The 7,754-nt window shown below is 36.3% G+C and overlaps 1 non-coding gene across 1 annotated transcript; it reads right to left on the bottom strand.

Annotated features, from left to right (window-relative positions):
* Nucleotides 1-1,340: 1,340 nt before the first annotated feature.
* LOC141716299 (small nucleolar RNA R71) lies at nucleotides 1,341-1,447 on the bottom strand. Its single transcript, XR_012573012.1, has one exon. It is a non-coding gene; the product is annotated as a small nucleolar RNA R71 (small nucleolar RNA).
* Nucleotides 1,448-7,754: the final 6,307 nt, after the last annotated feature.

The raw sequence follows: 7,754 nt of genomic DNA on the forward strand, positions 1-7,754 counted from the left end.
TATTATGCTTTCATTGGAACCCATGGTGACGATGAGTTCGATTATGAACTAATCGTTATCCTGGGGTTCCAACGGATTTACTTATGGATTTCTATAGTTAATTTGTTTCAATATGTTGGTGTGGTGATTGATTGATATCCTAGTATTGGTTGTGCTTATTCGTCTTATGTGCGTAGCTAACATATAAGATAGCGTGTTAATCTCTATTGAAGCGATAGTGAATATAGAGATTTAGAACTTGCCATGCTAGCATAGGTTCATGTATTTGTTATGCATGATTTATAGGTAATTTTAACCATCTTACTTGCCTTATGTAATCACGATAGATAACTTGTGCATTAAACCTTTATGTTTTCAATTCTTCTAGACATATAAGGACTAAGCATAAATGGTGTCTATTCAACTTCTATCTCTTTTGTGGATGCTTGGTAGTAGGGTATTCGTACAACAAAAGTTGGCGTTTACTAGTTTCGTGTTATCTGATTAGTGTCATCACCATTACATGCTAAGGTTAAGAACAAAAAGGCTATTGAATGAAGTAGTAACGAAGTTAGGATCCCATGTTTGTCTCATATAAGTAATTCAACCTCAATTCTCTTAGTTAATGTTATTTAGTATAATCTCTTAGTTTAATGAAAACCCAATATGTTATTTGTCTTAGCATTGAGCGATAACCATACATTGTTGCATAGGTGCATAAATTGAACTTAACCTAAACCAGTCTCTGTGGGAACGAATCTGATTTATATCTTACACTACTTGCGAACGCGTATACTTGCGTGAATTTTATCGCCTGTTTAGCGACTAACAAGTTTCTGGCAGCCGCTATCAGGGACTCGATGTTGTTAATTGTTTACTTTAGGTGCTTGTCATCAGTGGTCGTTAAAGTTCACTGACTCGGACTATTTTACTTTCACGGTTTACTTGTTATGTTTCAGGTACTCGTTACAATGGGAGATCCATCAGCACGAATAAAAGCCTTGATGGATTTTTCTCAACCCAAGATCAATGACATTCAATCTTGCATTTTCAGGCCAACTATCATAGCTAATACCTTTGAGATCAAGCCTGGCATAATTCAATGGGTGCAGAATTTAATCCAGTTTGGGGGTTCTCCAACGGAAGATCCCAATATGCACATTAGGGATTTTATTGAGATCTGCGACACCTTCAAGTTCAAAGGTGTTTCTGAAGATGCTGTGAAGCTGAGACTGTTCCCATTCTCTCTGAGGGACAAGGCTAAGAGCTGCTTACACTCTCTACCAGCTGGTTCGATTACTACTTGGGAAGATCTTGCTCAAAAATTTCTCACTAAATTCTTTCCTATGGCAAAGACAGTTGCAATCAGAAATGCTATTACTCAATTTGTGCAGCAATTGGAAGAATCTTTATATGAAGTTTGGGAGTGCTACAAGGAGATGCTTAGAAAGTGTCCTCGTCATGGAATTCCTAATTGGATGATCATCAATTATTTTTATAACGGGTTGGGAGCACAGTCAAGACCCATGCTCGACGCAGCATCAGGTGGAGCATTATGGGCAAAGAGCTATAAGGAAGCCTATGATCTAATTGAACTGATGGCTGCTAATGAATATCAGTATCCAATCCAGATATTTCCACGGGGCAAGGTAGCAGGAGTTTTTGAAGGAAATACAGCTACGATTATCACTGCTCAACTAAAGGAGTCATCTATGAAGATCGATTATCTGGCTAACTATGGTGTTAATCAGATAACCAGTGTTTGTGAGCTATGTGCAGGTTCGCATGTGACAGAGTAATGCGCTATATCTGAATCAGCTCAGTTTGTGAGCAACTTTCAGAGATCGCAGCAACCAGTTCCAGACACTTACCATCCTGACAACTGGAATCGTCCCAACTTCAGATGGAGCAACAATCAGAATGCGATGCAATAACCGTTCCACCAGTTTGGAAATGAGCAATTCAATCTTCCTAGTTTTCAGAAATAATTTGCACCAAGACAACAACTCCAACTTCAACAACAAACTCATGGAGGTGCAAGTCTATCTTCGACTGAAAAATCTGAATTGGAGGAGTTGCGACTTATGTGCAAAAACCAGGCTCTTATATGCCAAAGCCAGGCTATTTCTATCCAGAATCTGGAGAACCAAATAGGGCAAATTGCTAACGCTTTATTAAATCGACCACTAGGAACGGTTCCTAGTGATACAGAAGCCAATCCAGGCGAGAGGGAAGTTGAAGAACAGGTGAACGCCATCACCTTGAGGTCCGGAAGGGTCGCAAGTCCCCAAATTCAGCAAGATGAAGAGTCTGAAAATTCTGTCCAGAGTGTAGGTGCGTCTGCATCCCTTTCCAATTCCAGAAAATGAGATTAGTGGCTGAAGAAGAAGTGCAGAAGGAAGCAGATATGGAACCAAGGAAGACTACTGTGGAACACACTCCTCCTGAGGGTAATACAGGGGAGAAACAGATCTATCCTCCACCCCCTTTTCCTAAAAGGCTGCAGAAGCAGAAGTTGGATAAGCAATTTTTTAAGTTTCTAAGTTAGAAAATAATATGCAGTGACCCTACTTACCAACTACCACGGATCGCAACAGGTTAAAGTATGTACACAAGCCACACACAGACACTTATATTACAAACGCCCAAATCCCAACTATTCAAACTTAAAACTGAATATAAACATTATTACAAACTTCATAAACTTAAACTATTCCAAAAGCTGTCAGCTAGCTTAACTCGATCAACCTGGACCCCTAGCTCTCGCACTGGATTGGAAATCATCACTACCAACCGGTTCCTTCTTAACTGGAAAAGAACATAAACAACATCGCATAAATGAGCTAACTAGCTCAGCAAGTCATATTGACAAGGCTGAGAATAATGATCATCAAGTGAAAAGAGTTAAGGTATCAAGTGAACAATGAATAATGATTTAGAATTGGATATTATATTTTCATTTTAAAAACTAAGGTTAGGCTGCTGATCAGTCACGCACTAACCCCGAGCAAGGCAATAACTCTGCTCTAATTACTGGATCCAAGGCACACATTGGCCTAACTTGACCACCAATCTGGTCTGACCACGAATCTGGTCCACAATTTTATAAAACAATCCAATTCTAACATAATAACAGAATAAACAATGTAAAGCAATAAACAAAATCATAAGCAACATTGGATGTCCAATAATGAGATGGTTTCAATCTTCACAAAGAAACAATATGGCAATTTCAAAGAACTGACTATCGGGTGATGAAAGAATTGGATAATAAAAGGATTAAAGTTTCAAGGTTATAAGGATTTGGTCTTTCAAAGCATAAGGTACAATGGTTTGAATATGTAAGCTATCTGATTGAGTGTTTGGTATTTAGTTTGTATGTATTTGTGGAGTAGTATCATATATCGGTGGTTCGTATTCGGGTATTCAACAATCAATAGTTCAGAAAGAATAAGGTTTAAGGCTCAAAAATCAATAGCTGGAATCAAGATTTAGGGTTCAGTGCTGCAAAGCACTTGCAATATAAAACAAGACTATCAATTATCTACAATATATCTCGAGAAGGTTCTGAACACTTGCCTAGTACTAGCTTGCTATACTTTACCAATTTCCAACCACACTCTCCTACTCCTCAACTATCTGTTTCCCTTTCCTATGCCTTGCCTCTTCTGCTCACATATCATAAGTATCTATCAATACTCAATTCATATGATTCTATTCGGTATACACTTCTATCTACCCTTCGTTTTACCCAAATCCGACTAACGGATTGAAATTTATGTTAAAAACAAGTAAACACTGATCACGTAGTTCGACAGTCAAACAAACAAGTCACATATAGCACATAGCACGTCAAACAATCAATGAAATTTAATTTATAAGGAAGTCTCGGGTCATAAACAGTCTTTCAGGTATTTAATATGATTTTTAAAACATTTTTCGGAGTCAAAACGGGTCGTTGGGTCAATTTTAAAGCAGTAAACAGGGTTATGCTGGCCAAATATGGCTTCAAAATAATTTTATAATAATTATCAAGCCTTGAAAATAATTTAAAATAATATTTTAAAGCTCAAAACTATTTTTCGGAATTTTTAAAACATTTAAAAATAATTAAACCCAATTAAATAATTAATTAAAATCAATTAATAAATAATTAAATTAATTAATCAATTAATATTTAAATTAATTGATCAATTAATCAATTATTATTAATTAAAATTAATTAATTAGGTAATTTAGATTTATTTTTGAATTAAAAACAAATTTTAGAATTAAAATAAATGATTTTTGGAATTTTTTAAGAATAAAATTTTTTGGAAATGAATTTATAAAAGAAATCTGATTTTTAAAAGTTTTTGAAACATAAATCACATTTTTGAAAAGTTGGGAAACCTTGAGGGACTAAACTGTAAAAACAAGAATTAGAAATTGATTTTACAGAAATTTGGATCAAAACCAGGTCAGGATCCGGGTTGCCGGGTCGGGAAGAACACCGGATGAACCCAGATTCCGGTGACCCTTCCCAGATTCCGGTGACCTCAATTAGGGTCCAAATCAACTTCGTTTGATCTGTTCTTTGATGCAAAACAATTCTAATCGCTTCCGGAAACACAATCATTCAACAATTCACCAAGAACAATTGCTCAGTCAAATTTTCGGCCAAAAACCGGCCAAAACGCGAAGAACTCCGGCGAAAACTTCAAAAGACAACTCCGTACTTATCAGGAATCGTTTGTGATATGTGAATACATGATTCGATTGCAAATTTGATAAGGAACACAAAGCACCCATCAAGATCGACTGAAAACCCCTAACAAAGATTCCCCCAAATCGAATTGAAAACATTCAAAGCAATATAAACCCTAATTCTAAAATTCGAAAATCAAACTCAAAATTAAACATGTTATTGAACTCCAAATCAAGAGTATAATATACCAAAATCATCAGGAAGACATGTTAGATATATTTGATAATGTCATGGCTAATATGTTTTATGTTTAGCTTTCAGATCTTGCGTGAACAGGATAGATCAGTACTTAACTGTTGATCAGTACTTATACTGGAAGTCAGGACTTAAGGATATCAGTACTTGTATTATCAGGAGATAATCATCAGAAAATAGATATCAGAACTTAAGTGCTGAAGGACAATCAGATAAGGACAGTAGCTGATTAAAGGAAAGAAGATCGAGATAAACATAAGAAGAGATATGCATGAAGAAGGAATTCCGTGAAGAATGGAATACTTGGAAGAAAAGATATCTGATTGATATATTTTAGGAAGCAGAATTATATTCCATATCAGTTAGCGATTATCTTGTAACTGTGTAGTATATAAACACAGACATAGGGTTTACACTAAAAGTGTTATCATTATTAGAAAAGATTATTCATTGTAACCCTAGCAGCTCTCGTGATATTTGTTCATCACTGAGAGGTAACAGTTCCATACTGTAACAAAGTTTATTGTTTCAATAAAGTTTGTTTTCTGTTACTTAAGTTCTTAAAGTTCGATTTGAGTGTACTATACACTGTATTCACCCCCTCTACAGTGTGTGTGTGACCTAACAATTGGTATCAGAGCCTATCTGTTAACATACATACAGTTAAAGATCCAAACACAATCATGTCGGACACAGAAACTCCAACTAAGCCTACCAAAACTGAGGAACCACCGAAGACACAAATTCAGAGTCGGTATGAGACCATCAGAGCCCCATACTGAGACCATCTGAATATCCCATATGGAAGGTAAGGATGACCATGTTCCTGGAAGCAACAGATCCAGAATACCTTGATAGAATCAAGGAAGGTCCTCACAAACCAACCAAACTCGCTGTTGCAGTTGCAGGTGAAGCAGCAAAGACCGTACCAAAGGAGAATAGTGATTATACTGCTGAGGACATAGCATCAATTGCTAAAGATGCTAAGGTACGACACTTACTGCATAGTGCCATTGATAATGTAATGTCAAACAGGGTAATCAACTGCAAGACTGCTAAGGAGATATGGGTTGCTCTGGAAACAAGGTGTCAGGGAACTGACACAATTAAGAAGAACAGGAAGACAATACTCACTCAAGAGTATGAACACTTTGACTCAAAGACTAATGAGTCATTGAATGATTTATATGATAGATTTGTCAAACTCTTGAATGATTTGTCATTGATTAATAAAGAGTATGATATAGAAGATTCAAACCTTAAGTTCCTGTTAGCTCTTCCTGAATGTTGGGATTTGAAGGCAACGACAATAAGAGACAACTACAATCTTGATGAAACAACTCTTGACGAAATCTATGGAATGCTCAAGACTCATGAGCTGGAGATGGAACAAAGAAGCAAGAGGAAAGGAGAAAAGTCAAGGACAGTTGCTCTTAAGGCTGAAGAAGAATTCCCCAAAGCAGCTTCCTCAAAGAAAGACAAGGGTAAAGCTCTTTTCATAAAGTCTGATACTGAGACATCAAGTTCTGAGAGTGATGATGACTCAGATTCTGAAAGCTTGCCTGAGACTGATGTTGATGAGGAGATGATGAAGCTGTGTGCTCTTATGGTGAAAGGAATCACAAAGATTGCATACAGGAAGTTCAGGAAGGGAAAGAAGTTTTCCAGGAAAAGCATAAGTTCTGATAAGAAGAATTTCAGAAGATCTGAAGGCAAAGGAGGAAAGTCTGACAGAGGAGATTACACCAATGTTAAATGCTATAACTATGGTGAGAAAGGCCACATATCTCCTGACTGCAAAAAGGTAAAGGGTGAGAAAGGCAAGGCTCTTGTCACAAAGCAGAAAAGCTGGACAGACACCTCAGACTCTGAAAGTGAGGAGAACTATGCATTGATGGCAAATGCTGATAAAGAAAGTGCTGAGAGCAGTTCTGAAGCTGCTGAAACAAAGGTACCTCAGACTACTTATGCTTTTCATACTGATGATATTAATGAGTTGAGAAGATATCTTAAAACCATGTTTGTTAGCTATAGAGATCAAACTTTAACATGTGAAAGATTAACTTCTGAAAATCTTGCATTTAAGAAAAGGAATGATTTCTTAGAAAAAGAGTTAGTCATGTTCCATCAAACTCAGAAGGATAGAGATGATGCTTTTTATGTTAGGGATGAAGTGCTAAAATTAAATGAATCTCTAAAAACTGAGTTAGAAAAGGAAAGAGAGATTATCAGGACTTGGACTAACTCTGGCAAAACAACTCAAAATTTGCTAAGTAGTGCAAACTGGAAAGAGGGCTTAGGTTATGGAGAAGATAAGAATGATAAAAGAACTGAAGAAATTAAGCCTGTTGTTAAGCAAAAGCCAAAGTTTAAACCTGTTAAGTTTGTAACTGTAAAGTCTGAAAATGAGAAATCAGAAGTTAAAGACCAAATAACTTCTGACAAACTAAAACAGGAAAAGACAGGTGAAGTAAACATAGGCTTAATGACAAAGAAGCAGCTTAAGTATAAGCTGAAAGATGTCAAGAATGCAAACAAGGTAAAATCACTTAGGAAAAATAGGAATGGAAAGGAAGGTGTGAATAAAAGCAATGATTATAAACCTGTTCCTGATGCTCCTAGAAAAACATGTCATAACTGTGGAAGTTCTAACCATCTGGCTTCTTTTTGCAGGAAGAATAAGAATATTAACTCCTTACCTTCAAAATCAGGAGTTAAGAGTCAGTCTGTTAGATACAAACCACAAAATCCTTGTTTTCATTGTGGTAGTTTATGGCATTCCATTTATACTTGTAAGGAATATCATAGTTTGTACTATGATTATTATCAAATA

The sequence above is a fragment of the Apium graveolens genome, chromosome 3 (genome assembly GCF_009905375.1).
Source record: "Apium graveolens cultivar Ventura chromosome 3, ASM990537v1, whole genome shotgun sequence".
NCBI lineage: Eukaryota > Viridiplantae > Streptophyta > Magnoliopsida > Apiales > Apiaceae > Apium > Apium graveolens.